Source organism: Pan troglodytes, chromosome 10 (assembly GCF_028858775.2).
Source record: "Pan troglodytes isolate AG18354 chromosome 10, NHGRI_mPanTro3-v2.0_pri, whole genome shotgun sequence".
Classification (NCBI taxonomy): domain Eukaryota; kingdom Metazoa; phylum Chordata; class Mammalia; order Primates; family Hominidae; genus Pan; species Pan troglodytes.
Window position 1 is genome coordinate 21,869,878 of NC_072408.2, and position 17,690 is coordinate 21,887,567.

At 38.1% G+C, this 17,690-nt stretch overlaps 1 protein-coding gene across 3 annotated transcripts in view; it reads right to left on the reverse strand.

The window, feature by feature from the left end:
* Window positions 1-5,075: 5,075 nt before the first annotated feature.
* H4C16 (H4 histone 16) overlaps window positions 5,076-17,690 on the reverse strand; it is a 31,946-nt gene continuing 19,331 nt past the window's right edge. For all 3 annotated transcript variants that reach the window (XR_008538244.2, XM_063786377.1, XM_063786376.1), the window contains exon 2: window positions 5,076-6,524. The gene's annotated coding sequence lies outside the window, so the exon portion shown is untranslated. The remainder of the gene's footprint in view (window positions 6,525-17,690) is intronic.

The window sequence follows — 17,690 nt, forward strand, 5'->3', positions numbered from 1 at the left end:
GTCTCCTCATTTGTCTGTGTTTTTCTCTCCACCTCTCAGAGTCTTCTTATGTTTGTTTTATATATAATATCCAAGGTTTCTGGTGTACTTAGCAGGAAGAATAGGAAAAAGTACCTCAACTCTATTTTTCTGGAAGTGGAAGTCTACCATTGAATTTTGCTGTAATTTTCTTCCTTTACGCCATGACTTCATTTCTAGATTCTTAGCTTGCAGATAGCTTAGGTGGGGAGGCCAAGAAATTTTTCTATGGCATTCAATTAACTGATAAATAAACAGTTAAAGACCAGAGATTGCAAGAGCTCTTCTCCAGTTTTGAGGGGATGGAAGAAAGGAGGTTAGCTGTGAGTGGCATTACTGGCTAAGTGCAAAGCTGATCTATGGATATGAGGGTTAAAGAGAAGAAAGGAGGTAACAAGGAAAGTGGGCAAAGAATATTTACCTGTATGACTTATCTACAATAATGGACGAGTACTTAAATTGTAAATAATGCAAGCAAGACTCTTATTTTGTCAATATATTATTTAGTCTACTTTATATATAAAACACAAAATTTATTTTGACATACAAAATAAATTTTGTACTAATAGTGTGACAACTAGAAGGTAAAAAGAAAAATACGACAACTTCAGACTTAGGTACCTAAGATTCTGTGTTTCCAGTATCAAATTAATGTAAGTAATGGAAGCTTTGATTTCACAGCACAGTATCTTGTGTGAAGTTATTTAAATAATTTTGAAAGACATTGCAAATCATATCAAAGAGGATTCATTAGGCATGTGATACTCAGTAGAATCAATATAAACCGTGTTACTTAATATATTTTATCTTGATTTTCTATATTCCCATAATAATTCAATTAAACGCTCTGCTCTCACACTACCAGTAGATGCATACATAGGAAGAAAGAAGTTTATACCATGGTTAATATATTTATTCTAGGGTCCCAGAATATGCTTTTTTTTTTTTTTTTTTTCAGATGGAGTCTTGTTCTGTTGCCCAGGCTGCAGTGCAGTGGCATGACCTCTGCTCACTGCAAACTCCACCTCCAGGTTTCAAGCAATTCTCCTGCTTCAGCCTCCCGAGTAGCTGGGACTGCAGGCGTGCACCACCACACCCAGCGAGTTTTGTATTTTCAGTAGAGATGGGGTTTCACATGTTGGCCAGGCTGGTCTCAAACTCCTGACCTCAAGTGATCCTCCTTGGCCTCCCAAAGTGCTGGGATTACACCCAGCCCCAGCATATTCTTTTAATCATATTCATTTGCTCATGGTACAGGCACTTAAGTTTTTTAGAATCCTTAATGTCCCATAATGTTACCATCTTGAATTTTGTAAAAGTTTAATATCTAAATATGCTAAACAAAATATGCTGAAGAAGAAATTAAGCTTAATGTGTAATGAATGACAAATGGAAAAGGTGGCTTATGACATACCTTAGAAAATATTCCCTAGAAATGTGTAGAAAAGAGAATGATGATGTCTATAGACAAAACTTGTCAGAAGAAATGAGTCAGTTAGGTCAGCCAGTCAGTAGATTGGCTGAGAATCAGTAGATCTGTCAAATGACTGTCGTGTGTGTGTGTGTGTGTGTGTGTGTGTGTGTGTGTCAGGGGGTAGATAGTAAATTCTAATAAAGAATATTTAGCCCATTTGTTATTAGACTAGTTCACCCAATAATGAAAATTGTAATCCTCCAAGTACAAAAACAATGTTATAAAAAACTAAATGAGCAGCTCATGGAGGTCACACAGATGCCTAAGCTCAACATGTCCATAATTTAACAACTTTCATCCCTTATTCTGCTATTTCTTCAGCAATTTTTTTCTTGGATATATAGCTCTGCCATCTGTGTTAGCCAACCCAGAGACTTTCTTTCTTCCCCCATATCCAAGTTATAAAAATCTTACCTGCTTTAACGCATCTGATCACTATTCTCAAATTCTCTGCTTCAGTCACACTGAGATTTTTCTCTTTCCCCTGGGCCTTCCCTCTTTGGGACATGTTCTCTCTATCCCCATGAATTCTTGTTAGTAAGTTTAAAGTGAGCCTAAGCATCTGTGTTGTTAGCAAAATTTTCAGATGATTTTACACCCAGTCCAAGAATCATTTTATTGAGACATTCCAGTTACTTACTTTGTGCATCTATACTTCTGTCTTCTCCTTTCCTCTTGCTTCAGTGATTGATCCATCCCTGCTTGTTTAAGGTCAATGCCTCCATCTACATCTGGATGGCATCCCATCTCTCCCACTCAACACATTGTTCCTGCAATTGCACCCTCTCTCTAATGCAGCATCAATTCTTCTCTCTCTACTTGATGATTCCACCAGCATACGGACATGCTGCCATGGCTTCCTATTTTAAGCAAAATAAACAAAATACTCTCCAGATGCCTCTCATTATGGACTCTTTAAATCACTGCCTATATTTATTGCCTTCCTTTTCTCAACTCACATTCTCTTTAAACTCACACTGACCAATCTTTCAGACCCTCCACTTCTTGAAAATTACTGTTGTTAATGTGGCCAATGACGTGTATTAACACCCATACTGATACTCAGTTCACAGTTGAAACATTTTTTTCTTATAAATGTTTTCTTTACATTTATGGTCTCTAGATGTTGAGGTAGCTCAGGGATCATCTATTTATTTATTTTTATTTATTTTTCTTTTTTTTTTCTTTCACCTGTCAGCTCATACCTAGCCGTCTTCTATTTTTTAGGTATGCTCACTTCCTTGATGATCTCGTAGAGCTCAAAGCCTCAAATACGATCTATATGCTGGTGACACTGATATACATATATATATTTCCAGCTTTGACCTTTCCCCTAACCTCAAGAATTTTATATACAACTGCCTACCTGACATTTCCACCTGGATGTCTAATACAAATTTTCAGTGTAACATGTCCAAGACCACACTCCTGTTTTTCTCTGCCCCCTTCTTAATCCTGCTCCTCCCCTAGTCTTCCCCACATCAATAATGACAAGTACATCCCTTCACAACTCTAGTTTCTCAAGCTACATTTAACTCTTCTTTCTCTTTTATACTGTACATCTAATCCCTCTCTAATTTCCAATAGGTTGGTTTTACCTTCAAAATACATCCAGAATCCAACTGCTTCTCACCATTGCTATTGCTACCACTCTGGTTCAAATGACCATCATCTCTTGCATTCTTGCACCCTATAGGTTATGCTCCTTACAACAGATAAAATGCCCCTTTTAAATCATAATTCAGATTCTATTACCTCTTAGTTCAAAACCCTTCAGTGGCTCCCATCTCATTTACAATAAGGGTAATGCTTTTCCAGTAGTTCCCAATATTTCAAGCTAACAGACCCTCTGATCTCATGTCCTACCATTGTTTCCTTCACCAAGTCTGCTTTAGCTTCACTGGCCTTCTGGATATTTCTTCAACACACTAGACATGTGTTATGAACTGAATGTTTGTGTCTCCCTAAATGAATATGTTGAAGCCCCTTTCTCCAATGTGATGATATGTGAAGATGAGGCCTTTGGGAGGTAATTAGGGTTAGATGAGATCATAAGGGTGGGACTTTCATAATGGGATTAGGGCCTTTGTAAGAGGAGACACCGGAGAGCTTGCTTTCTCTTTTTCTCCTGCTCATGCATGCACTAAGAAGGTTATGTGAGTACAATGAGATGACAGCCACCATAAGCCAAGAGACCAGGCCTCAGAATAAAACCTACCATGCCAGCACCTTGATCTTGGACTTCCAAGCTTTCAGAACTATGAGAAATAAATTTCTGTTGTTTAAGCCACCCAGTTGATGGTGCTCTGTGATGGCAGCCTGAACTAAATAGTACAGAATGGTCCCATTTCATAGCTTTTGCACTTGCCACTCTCCTACCTTGAATACTCTTCTCTCATATACTTCATTACTCATTTTCTCACCTCCTTCAGGCTTTACTCAATGTTGCTTTAGTAAAGTCTTCTCTGACCGCTCTATTAAAAATTGCAACCCCTGCCAGGTGCGGTGGCTCACGCCTGTAATCCCAGTACTTTGGGAGGCTGAGACAGGTGGATCACCTGAGGTCAGGAGTTCCAGACCAGCCTGACCAACATGGTGAAACCCTGTCTCTACTAAAAATACAAAGTTAGCCGGGCATGGTGGCACATGCCTGTAATCCCAGCTACGCGGGAGGCTGAGGCAGGATAATCACTTGAACCCAGAGGGCAGAGGTTGCAGTGAGCCGAGATTGCGCCATTGCACTCCAGCCTGGGCAACAAGAGTGAAACTCTGTCTCAAAAAAAAAAAAAAAAAAAAATTGCAACCCCTTCCCCTACCCTGTCTGACTGCACTGTATTTAGAGCTATACACACACACACACACACACACACACACACACACACACACATACACATATATCTGATTTTTTTCTGTTTATTCCCAGTTGAATGTTATGTCCATGACAGCAGGGATTTTTACCTATTGTGTCTGCTGGTGTAGTCCCAGTAACTAAATTGGTGATGGCACAAAAATGGAAAGACAGTTATTTTTAAAGAGATGTTATTATTTATTTATTTTTTCTTTTTTTTAAATTTTACTTTAAGTTCTGGGATACATGTGCAGAACGTGCAGGTTTGTTACATAGGTATACATTTGCCATGGTGTTTAGCTGCCCTTATTTACTTTTTTTTAAGATAATAAGGCTGACTTGATTGGAGGAGGCCATGGCAGCAGCTATAGGAGCCATTGCAGTGGGGTCTTGCAGTGTGGGAGAGAGCTTGGACTCAAGTCCTTTAAAGAGATTTCAGAATAGGATGAAGAAACTGTGGCTCAGAGTGATCCTTAGATTTGTGTAAGTTCACGTAAATAATAGTCATGGAAATTGCAATGAAAAGCTCTGTAATTCCATGTCTAATTCTCCCTGCCTCATAGAATGCAGCCCTTCTAACTTCATTATGTTCTAATCTTGGAATGTAGGCCACCTCTCAGGGTTGATGAAAACAAAAAGGATAAGCATGCCATGATCCTTCTAGAACTCAAAACTTGGATTCGTACCTGGGATTTAATGTGGTACCATTTTCAAATAAATCTCCAACTAGAATTATAGCTTCATTTGTTTATTTGTGGCAACAATTTCTTTGGTTGGTGACTGAAGCAAATTTTTCTGAAAAGCCCAAATCCACCATATACCAGGGATCTGCCTCTCATTGGTTTTTGAATATATGTAATTTTTTCAAATACAATGGCTTTCTCAAGTGATCTGGATTGATTGAAGGTGATAGACTGAGTTATATGTTTCCTGTGAGACAACATTAGAGATAATACTGAAATATTAACTACATTAACTATGCAGTTGTAGCAATAATTAATGACCAACAGGAAATTAAAATACCTTGCACACAGTTTACAGATAATAATAAAAAGGAAATTTTGTAGGCTTCTGGGTAATCATTACATTACTCTCATATTTATAAACTGTTTTTCCAAATAGATATTTTTAAGAAGTTAACAAAGTACTGTGAGTATATGTGCCAAATCAAATAGAACAAAATTTTTACGATGTTTCCCCTCCTCAGTTCTGCTCCACATAGGCAATTTTAAGGTCTTTTGTAAGTTGAAAATATAAATGTCCTTCATCACTGCTTCTATGGGTTCTTTACATCTTTCACTCCAACGATATGCAACTTATATTGCAATTTTGCAAAAACAAAGGAAAAAACGTCTACCATGTGGCTAGCGTAAGCAGCTAGATTCTGCTATCCATTCTGCATGTAGCCATCTGCCTTGTGGGTATAATTGCAATGATCTACATTTCTCACATTGTTAGAGTTAGAAGTATGTGAAAAAGGTAAGTTTTATGGCTGACAAAATTGGATAGAGTTGATATACGTAACTTACATCTAGTGCTGGCACTACACATTAATTTTTTAATTCTAGAAAAAGACGTAGTATATAATAATATGTATCAACTGCTTGGGTGATTTTGACTGAATTAATTGTTGTAAGCAAATTACTGGTAAATGTTATTAAATGCCCATTTTACCTGCAAGAAATGAGTTTCATTTTAGCAAGCTGAAATACCAACTTGATGAATATATTAAATATTCACTTGAGAATAGTGTATTTCCATATAGCTAGATTATACAAATGTTAAGAAAGCTGTCTGCAGTTAATTCTCCAAACTATAAGTGGAAATAAGAACTACTGCTGAATGGGCATAAAATGATATGAAAGCTTAATGAGTTGTTCACTTGATATTTTTAACACTTAAAATTTCAACCCTTACCTGGAATTTGTCTTGCCACTCTGAGCAAGTGAGTACCCAATTAAAATCGCAAGTGTCTTTATTTGTCTATGAAAACATTCTCTTCAGTTGGTGACTGACACAACATTCATAGTCCATTTGGAACCCAAATCCATCATCCACCAATGTTCAGTTTCTTCTGGGGTTTGAATAGACAGGCTTTTATCAAAGTCACTCACTAGAGAGCCATCACTTGCTCTGTCAGAAGACATCAAAGGATCACGGAGACTGGACTGGGTGGATGTTTTCCTGTGAGATTATATTGGACATGAAATGTGAAAATAAGTGATAGCCAAAGTGAGCTAGCATATACTTTCTCAAAGTAATCAAAACTGGGCCAAAACCTTTACTGGTTGGTTTCCAAAAATCACTTGGCTTCTCCCATTCCTTGGACCTTTATTCCTCATCATTCTTCTTTTACTATGTGGTCCCTGCCTTTTTACCACTCTCATTAAGTTTATATCTTCTAGATTATAATGATTTCACCTATGGATGACCTTGCAAGCCCAATACCAGCCTGCAACAGCAACTTCCATTTACATGGGGCCTCTTGATGGAATCTGGTCCCCCGCCATTCCCTCACCCTGGCCCATGGACAAGTTTTTCATGACCCTTCATTTCCTTCATGCAGAAGTAGCCAGACATATTTGATGCTCCCCTTCACCGTGCTGTTTTCCCTTTCTGGAGACCCTAATAGGCAGCAGGTAGACATGAGCATGAGGGTATACAAAGGGTCAAAGATTTGACCAAGATATTTATTAGGGGAAAATGAGGAGAGCAAAGACCACCTGGTGGTGGCCATTAAGCAGACCATCCAGAGGCAAAACTCCTTCTCTGAGGAATTTAGAAGTAATTACATGTCCCTATTATCTAAAGCTGGCATTGAGTACCTGACTTCTTTCCCAAAAATTTATAGGTAACAAAAATTTCTGTACATCTCTGGAATGCACACATGTCAAAACTCATTGTGCAACCCTTGCTGACATCAAGGCACCAAAATGTCTACAAATGTAATTATTTATTATGGCCTAGGTGGGTAATATGGCCCAAATTACCCTTAAGCTCCCTCTTCAAGGTCCATAAATGCCACTAAGGAAAAATCCACTGTGGTGTGCTCAGTCCTCTCTTGCTGAAGTGCCCCACTGCACTCTGCTGCAGTGTTCTTTCTATCTAATAAAACTTTCCCTTTCAAACCTATACTGCTGTGGGTAAATTCTTCTTTCTACCTCCGAGCCTACCACCTTCCATTGCCGGGGCTCTGACACCTTGCGAAACAAATATAAAGAAGCTTTTATCAAAAAAAGCTTGGGAATCAATCACAGCATTATGCAAATTGGCCATAAAAGCTGCAAGAAAAATTTGAAGAATCCTCTTTTGATATTGGTAAATTTCGAGTTGATTTTCAGTTTATGCAATACTCCTTTGAAGTCAATGTTGATAATACCAATTTAACACAACAGTTAGTGAATTTACTTAACCCGGATGGACCTAGTTTTGAATCTTATATGTTTTTACTTCAAAGTTAGATCAATTCTTTAAAATGATAAACAAGTTTTGTCAATATAAATGTCCATAGTAAAGAAAAAAATTTTTTTTGTACTTGATTCAACTATTGAAACATTCTAAAGTATGTTTGAAATAACTTAGATATGTGAAACATTTTCAACTGTAAACTTTATGAAATCCAGTAAATTGAAAATTCTCCTGATTGAGATGTATGTGTAAAATACACACTAGATTTCAAAAGCTTAGTGCAATAAAAGAATGTACAATGCCTCAAATTTTTGTTTTTGTTTTTGTGACAATCTCACTCTGTCACCCAGGCTGGAGTGCAGTGGTGCAATCTTGGCTCACTGCAACCTCCGCCTCTGGGGTTCAAGCAATTCTTGTGCCTCAGCCTCCCGAGTAGCTGGAATTACAGGCATGTGCCACCACACTCGGCTAATTTTTGTGTTTTTAGCAGAGATGTTTTATAATGTTGGCCAGGCTGGTCTTGAACTCCTGACCTCAAGTGATCCTCCCGCCTTGGGCTCCCAAAGTGCTGGGATTACAGGCGTGAGCCAACAATTGACCTCAACAATTTTTTTTTTTTTTTTGGTTTGCTGTTGAAATGATATTTTGGACATATTGAGTCAAGTAAAATATATTTGAAAAATTAATTTTACCAGTTTCTTTTTTCTTTTTTAAAATGGGTACTAGAAAGTTTTAAATTACACGTGTGGCTCACATAACAGCACTACATTTTTATTGAGCAGCTCTGTTCTAGATTAGTTCATGGCTGGCTCCACACAAAACATGAACTATTTTAAAAAGACAATTGTCTAATTTAACAGTTGATTCTTTTGAAAACCCAATTTTCTCCTGTTACGAAGAGGAACTAACTAACTAACTAAAGAAAGAAAGAAAGCTGATTTCACACTGAGGCTCCTTTATTTATTAGCATTATGTCTTTTGTCAAGTTTATTAACATCTTCAGTATAAATGAGGGCAATAAGTTTATTTCGTAGGAATGTCATGAGGATCAAACTAAGTAAAGCAGATAATGTACTTAGCACAGTGCTGGGTACATAGTTAGCCCCATATCTGTGGTTAATGACTAAACCTGGAAATCAATGCCGGGCATGGTTGCTCATGCCTGTAATCACACTTTTGGAGGCCAGGGCAGGGTGATCGCTTGAGCCCAGGAGTTCAAGGCTGCAGTGAGCTATGATCATGCCATTGCATTCCAGCTTGGGTGACAGAATGAGACTCCAAATCTAAAAAAATTTAAAATAAAAATAAAACTGTAAATCAGTGAGGAACTAAACTAAAAAGTGATCGAAAAAAGAAGGAATGGATTTTTAGAACGTTCAAATGGAGACTAGATGTCAGGGTGGACAACAGAGGGCAACAGAGGGTGGGACAAGAATAGGAAAACTCCCAGGCCACAAAAAAGGAAAATTAAATCTGTGAGAAAATTATTCAATTTTAAACATGTTGAGGAGTAGGTGACCGTGGAAATTTTAGAGGAGATAATATTTGGTAGAAAATCCAGGTTTGGAGCTAAGGAGATTGGTCTGAATTCTCAATAGAGACTTGGAGTCCATAGGTAAGAGGTAGTAGTAGGTGGAGCCATGGAAAGGTGTGAGATTACCCAGGGAATGTGTTGAGACACAATATAATAAAGAGACAGCTCACTGAGAAAGACAATCAGGACACCCTGGCATCTAAAAGGAAGGCAAGCCTGTAATCCCAGAACTTTGGGAGGCCAAGGTGGGCAGATCACCTGGGGTTAGGAGTTCAAGACCAGCCTTGCAAACATGGTGAAACCCCATCTCTATTAAAAATACAAAAAAATTAGCTAGGTATGGTAGTGGGTCCTTGTAGTCCCAGCTACTTGGAAGGCTGAGGCAGGAGAATTGCTTGAGCCAGAGAGGTTGATGTTGCAGTGAGTCAATATCATGCCACTGAACTCCAGCCTGAGTGACAGAGAGAGACTCTGTCTCAAAACAAAACAAAACAAAATAAATAAAATTAAATTAAAGTAGGGCAGAGGACAAGGATCTTGGAGAAGAGACTGAAGAGGAATAACCTGGGAGGTAGGAGGAAAAACTGAAAAAAGATACAAAATGAAAACCAAGAAAGGATGAATTTCTCAGCGTGCCCTCGAATATGTGGAAGAAAAAGGAATATAAGAGATATATTCACCAAAAGTTTCATTACCTGGTAACATTTTACCAAAGACTGACCTTTGCAGAGAGTTAAACATTTTGTACACCTGGAAGTGGTGATGGCCTCATATCTCCTTTTTATCCCTTGATATGGAAAAGTCTAACATTTTATGAGCCTAGCAGCCATTTATCTGGTTTGCTAAAGTCTCCTAACCCCAGTTTGTTTTGTACACAGATATCTATATCACTTTTCACAAATGTAATTAGATTCAATAACAAAAACAAAATGTATTGTTTACAATATGGCCATGAATTTGCTGAATTCTGCTTATTGAAATTTCATTGCTTAAAATAAAGAAATACAGTGTGGAAGAAAGATGTGTGGGTGAGTATCTTAGAAAACGTGAATTAAAGTCCCTGCCCAAATCTGGAAGCAGAGGAATCAGGAACTTCTACAAGTGCACCACCTGGTAATGTTTTACTGAAGACTGACCTTTGCAGAGAGTTAAACATTTTGTACACCTGTAAGTGGTGATGGCCACATATCTCCATTTCATCTCTTTTTATGGAAAAGTCTGTGGTCTTATGAGCCCAAGGTAGGGACTGTAGCACATCTTATTTGAAACCAGATTACTAGTTAAGAGGTTAAAATGAGGTATCGCAAAGAATCCACACTGAGGAATCAGGGCTTATACTTTTCAAAAAGGCTATTTCTTCTAGAGAAACATTTTAACTAAGTGTAGTGCTGAACTTTCATTATTATCCACTGATTTATTTTTGTTAGAGAATGAATTCTGAATCAGCATATGTGGTTCCATGGAAAAAAGGCCAATTATTTTGCAATAATATCATATAAAATCCTCTCTGTAAGAATTAAACAAAGAGGAAAGAAACATGAAAGGTGGCTCGACAGCCAAGGACAGGTTTATTTTAGAGAAAACAAACCTGAGAGGGGCTTCTGGCTGAGTTAGGTCAGAGCCTGCTCTCTTACAGACTAAGAGTTTTTAAGGATTCAGGGTGGGAGAGTTTATCAGAGGCTTGGACTGCTTCTGTGTCTTTGTTGTGCTTATCTGGGAGGGAGAGTTTCATGACTGTTCCCATACATCTTCCTGCAGCTGCAGGCATACCCCCCAAGTCTGCTTTTAGCTTCCCTCTTAGTGCACCTGAAGGGAAAGAATGAGCTTTTTAAGGCCCACCGTTTTACTGGGGCCCATTGTATGAGGGTGAAGTTTGGCAGAGACTTTCCCCCCACTTCCTCCTGTGTCGGAGCTGTCTTATCTTTGTTTTACTGTCTGTTCTTTCTGGCTGCTCCTTATTAGAAGGGAAGTGATTTCCTTGAAATGCATGAGGCTAGAAAGGGAGCTGGAACTTAAAATGGCAGTGGTTGTCTGAGATGACGGTTCTCCTGTTGTGTCACTCACCCTATTGTTGAAAATGGTACAAACATCCTCCTTATCCTGCCTATTATTTAATGCATCTCTCTCTTCTGCTTTTTGATATATCCCATCAATATTTTTCTCCATATGCCATCTTAGTTCAGATCTTTATCATTTCACATGGTTTCCAACATCAGCCTTTTATCTGGTTTGCTAAAGTTTCCTAACTTCAGTTTGTTTTGTACACAGCTATCTGTATCATGTTTCACAAACGTAATTAGATTCAGTAACAAAAACAAAATGTATTGTTTACAATAGAGCCATTAATATGCTGACTTCTGGTTATCAAAATGTCATTGCTTAAAGAAATAGATTGTGGAAGAAAGATCTGTGGGTGAGGATCTTAGAAAATGTGAATTAAAGTCCCTGCTATATACCATATAATGAGTTTTATTTTCCTCATTTAGGCTTTAGTTTTCTCATTTGTAAAACAAAGTAGTTTAAATAGATGATGTCTGAAGCTTCTAAATCCTGATTCTGAATATAGCTTGACTGGCCCATGGACATTCAGGTCTTTGCATTGAGTTTCCCATTAAATTTCCTGAGGCATTTTTTTTTTCATTCAATAAAGTTTAAGGAACATGAGTCAGTAGCGGGCCCCATGTTGGACCCTGAGTGTAGAAAAATTCCCCACCCAGAGAAACAGAAGACAGCCATCCATCCACATATTTGTACTACATTAATATGTACTCAAGGCAGCAATAGCAGCATTGTACACAGTGCAATGGAAGGACAATGATAAAAAATAGCTTTGCCTGAGGATGCTAAATGAAGATAATAGGAAAGCCTACATGGTAGATACAAGAATAGAAAAAAAAAACCTGAAAAGCAAGAAGGCAGAAAAGATTCAATAAAATGTTAGGTAGACATCTGATTAAAGTGGATTATTAAATACAAACTCCTAGTTAAGCGCCGTGGATTAAATGTATATGCTTATCTTTGCTTCTCCTTATTTCTCTAAAATGATAATGCATAGATTAAAAAAATACAAACTGTAAAAGAAAAAAAGAGAAGATAACAGCTGACCAGAGATGGCAAGAAAATTGGGAAAAATTAGAAAGAATATGGACATGAGAAAATTCACTTAGAAGACTGAATAAAGATGAAAACTATGTACTCTGCAAGTTCAGGGGAGAGCCAAAAAAAGCAACTTGCACTTGCATTGAGGAACTCCAAAAGTGTCAGAAATTAAAAATGCAAGATGCCTCTGAAGGTAGTTGTGCAGATAGGGCTGAAAACAGAAGGTTTGGTTTAAAGTTGGTTTGAGAAGCAGTTAGAGCCTGTGCAGCCCACCCTTACCTCAACAGAGATGGGAGGTTTATTCTCTGGAGACACTGAATCAGAGGATTCAATGTGAAGGATAGACATCTGCTATCCTTCACACTCAGGACAGCAGAAAGGTGAGGAGGCTGAACTGAAAGGGGTAGGGATTAGAAGCCTACACACTGAAAAATGAGACCCCAAGCTCCAGTCCACAACTTTGGGTTTGTTTACATGTAGACTTATTATTGTACAGGCAGAAGATTCTCATGGAAAACTGACATAGCAAACAAAAACAAAAACAAAAACAAAAACCTAAGGATACTGGCAGCTAATGATTCACTTAAAAATAGGTCCCTACCTGTTACCCTACAGAGAAAGTCATTGGTCAACAGGTAGAACTTAAGTACAAAGCTTGCAATCAGCTTTCCAGTGCCTCACTATTAAATATGAATGGGAAGCTTAAATATTATCTGGCATTAGAGGGAAGACTCCATTATAAAATACACAGAAAAAAACTGTATATAAAATATACAGAAAATATACAGAAAAAGTACTCCAAAAAATTAAAAGTGTAAGAAGAATAATGAAGTATCGGGGAACCTGCCCCCTGTAGTCACGTAGGTTCTTTTCTATTTTCCCCAAGCGTTGGCCGGGTTGAGAAATAAAGGGACAGAGTACAAAAGAGAGAAATTTTAAAGCTGGGTGTCCGGGGGAGACATCACATGTCGGTAGGTTCCGTGATGCCCCCCGAGCCATGAAACCAGCAAGTTTTTATTAGTGATTTTCAAAAGGGGAGGGAGTGTACGAATAGGGTGTGGGTCACAGAGATCACGTGCTTCACAAGGTAATAGAATATCACAAGGCAAATGGAGGCAGGGCAAGATCACAGGACCACAGGACTGGGGCGAAATTAAAATTGCTAATGAAGTTTCGGGTACCATTGTCATTGATATCATCTTATCAGGAGATAGGGTTTGAGAGCAACCAGTCTGACCAAAATTTATTAGGTGGGAATTTCCTCGTCCTAATAAGCCTGGGAGCGCTATGGGAGACTGGGGCTTATTTCATCCCTACAGTTTCGACCATAGAAGATGGCCACACCCAAGGGGGCCATTTTAGAGGCCTACCCTCAGGGGTGCATTCTCTTTCTCAGGGATGTTCCTTGCTGAGAAAAAGAATTCAGCGATGATATTTCTCCCATTTGCTTTTGAAAGAAGAGAAATATGGCTGTGTTCCTCCCGGCTCACCAGTGGTCAGAGTTTAAGGTTATCTCTCTTGTTCCCTGAACATTGCTGTTATCCTGTTCTTTTTTCAAGGTGCCCAGATTTCATATTGTTCAAACACACATGCTCTAAAATTTGTGCAGTTAATGCAATCATCACAGGGTCCTGAGGCGACATACATCCTCCTCAGTTTACGAGATGACAGGATTAAGAGATTAAAGTAAAGACAGGCATAGGAAATCACAAGGGTATTGATTGGGGAAGTGATAAGTGTCCATGAAATCTTCACAATTTATGTTTAGAGATTGCAGTAAAGACAGGCATAAGAAATTATAAAAGTATTAATTTGGGGAACTAATAAATGTCCATGAAATCTTCACAATCCACGTTCTTCTGCCATGGCTTCAGCCGGTCCCTCCGTTCGGGGTCCCTGACTTCCCACAACAATGAAGCATTAAAAAAAAAATCTAAGCAGCCCCAAAGATATGAGATAATATTGCAACCCTGAAACAAGAAAAACTATGTGTTTATTTAAAAAGCAATATTCAAAGACCAAAACAACATCTCACAAAGAAATAAAAAGCCATTAAAAAATTCCATTAGGATGAAAGATAAAGCTTAAGAAACTTCCAATAGTACAGCAAAAAATGCAAACAGAGAATGAATAAAATATAATAATAAATAATAGATTTCTATTAAGAGGGAAGAAAGGAAACAGAAAATTATCAAATAAATAATAAGAAATAACAGGCCTACCAAGTACCCTGCACAACAAATGAAGACCTACACCAAACAATGAAGCATTTCAAAGCGCAGCTAGAAAGATACAATTCTAAAAGCTTTTAGACGTAAAAAGTCAAATACACGGGATTAGAAATCAGAATGTCTTTAAATTTCTCAATAGCTTGATGGAAACTAGCTGATATGGTTTAGACCTTTATCCCCTCTAAATCTCATGTTGAACTGTAATCCCCAGTGTTGGAGGTGGGGCCTGGTGGGAGATGTTTGGGTCGTGTGGGTGGATCCCTCATGAATAGTTTGGTGCCGTACCTGCAGTAATCAATTCAGGTAAGATCTGGTTGTTTAAAAGGGTGTGGCACTTCCCCGTCTCTCTTGTTCTCTCTCCCCCGCTGTGATGTGCTTGCTTCCCTTTGCCTTCTGCCATGATTGAAAGCTTCTTGAGGGCCTCACCAGAAGCAGATACCAACACTATGCTTCCTGTACAGTCTGCGAAACCATGAGGCAATGAAACGTCTTTTCTTTATAAATTACGCAGTCTCAAGTATTGCTTTATAGTGATGCAAATGGACTAACACACTAGCAGACAATAGAAAAATGTTTTCAAATTCAAAGGAAAAATGATGTTTTATACTCAAAGTATCAGTCAATTGTAAGAGGAGAATAAAAATTCTTTCAGACATGCAAGTTCTGAAAGACCTAGAGACCAACCCATACAGACTGAATCAGAAGGCTTCAGAAAAAAATTAAACATTTTTCACTTCTGTAGGGGGAATTAAAGGATCAACCATGATCGATAATTTTAACTCCAGGGAAAACAAAAATTTTTACAAGAAATTTAATCATAAAATATATGCCTCGGTTATGAATAATATTCATGTAGTTATAATATAAATACTTGAATACTGATTTAACCAATAACTTTGAAATAGACTTGATGGATGGGGGTTGGAAAAGTTCATGAGTAGGTAGAAGGGAGGGATATGTAAGAGTGGTAATTTTTCCTCCTTCGTGGTAGGAAGTTTATAGATGAAACCCAAAACTAAAAAGTTTAGATGTAGCAGTTGTTACATGTTATTTAGAAATATAGTGATAATTACCAGAAGAAAAAGCTGGTTGATATCTGGAGAGCAGAAACTGGGTGTAGGGATAGGTGCAGCATTTTTGTCATTCATTATACACTTTGTAAAACAATTGGATTTTTAAGACTAAATACATGTTTTATTTTGATTAAAAAAATCAAGATTAAATTACAAAAAGAGGCCAGGTGCAGTGGCTCACGCCTGTAATCCTAGCACTTTGGGAGGCTGAGGCAGGTGGATCATGAGGTCAGGAGATCGAGACCATCCTGGCTAACACGGTGAAACCCCATCTCTACTAAAAATACAAAAAGTTAGCCAGGCATGGTGGCGGGCACCTGCAGTCTCAGCTACTCGGGAGGCTGAGGCAGGAGAATGGCGTGAACCCGGGAGATGGAGCTTGCAGTGAGCCGAGACTGCGCCACTGCACTCCAGCCTGGGTGACACAGTGAGACTCTTCTCAAAAAAAAAAAAAAAGAAGCACTAAGATTAAATGGAGAATTTCTTGTGAGAGTGTGTTGAGTTCACATATTCCCACTAATTTCCAAGACTCCTAACAAAAAATAAAAAATAAACATAAAGATAAACAACAATTTACAAAGAGCTAAAAACCAAATAGCCAGAAAATGTTGGTAATTGAAAACACGGGTCTGATGCTTTCAAAAGAGGTTTAGGTAAGAAACATAAATTCGAGCATCATCTTTAGCTAGGTGGTAAATTAATACATTAATTTGAATAAACTCATTTTAGGATAAATAATGAGTGAGGAGAGAATGAGCCTTCCTGCTAGAAACAGACTGAAGATCCAGAAACTCAAATTTTATGGTGTGGTGTGGTGGGTGGGCAGGTGACATGATCCATTAATGCCCACCATCTGGGGAGAAACTAGGAACAGAACTTAAATGGGGGCCCTCACACCTCCGAAGCAATGGCTTAAAACAAAGTATAATCCCTGCTGGGAAAGGTGGCCTGTATCAAGCTGCTGCTCAGAGTGGGAAGAGAGAAGACTGGCAGCCTCCATACCAGGACCAGGGCCATGCCAACCTTTGCTAGGTGCACAATAGCCCACAGAGCATTAAATATAAGCTATCAATTTAAGCCTGGAATGGAGCTGAGAAGCCCAGTCAGTCATGTGGACACAATCTTTAAGTAATCAGAGACACAGTAAAATTAAAGAGTATATGGAGCCCCAACCCAGAATGCCATAGAGAGAGAAGATGCAAAACCAAGTGGCTGGGTCATGAGCGATTGACCCAGGTACTTTGGTAAGGGGTTAATAGTGCGGGGTTATAATAATTTAAATCTTGAATTCATTGTTTACTGACAGTATGATGCTAGCTATTTTTGGTAGAGACGGGGTTTCACCATATTGACCAGTCTGGTCTCCAACTCCTGACCTCAAGCGATCTGCCCGCCTCGGCCTCCCAAAATGCTGGGATTATAGGAATGAGCCACCATGCCTGGCTTGACAATTCTTAAAAAAGAAAATCTAAATGACTTATGTATATTATATGAATGAGTGATCAGTCTTTTTATAATCATTCATTCAACAAATAACGAGCCATATTATTTTTCATTTTTTCAGATGAAAAAGCAAAATATCATTTTTCAGATAAAAGTGGTAGCTTTAAAACTATGATATTCAGGATTGATGAAAGTGTGAAGAAATGGGGATTTCAATACATTAATTGCAGAACTTCAAAAGGGCAAGTCAGGCCCATATTTCAAAAGCCATGCATTTCCCTTGATGTAGATATTCTACCTGTGGGTATATATCTAAGTAAATGATCACAGAGGTTCACAGTGATTTATATACAATAACATTTGCATAATTCATAATAGCTCTCAAAAGGAGACAAACAAAATGTCAAACAATAGGAAATTGGTTAAATAAGTCATGGTGTATTTATATGATGTTTAATAAAAGTTACATTGTGGAAACGTATTTTTTGACATGGAAATATTCTTGAGATGCTGATAAGTTAAAAAGAAAAATTTTAAATAATATGTATACTATTATTCTGAT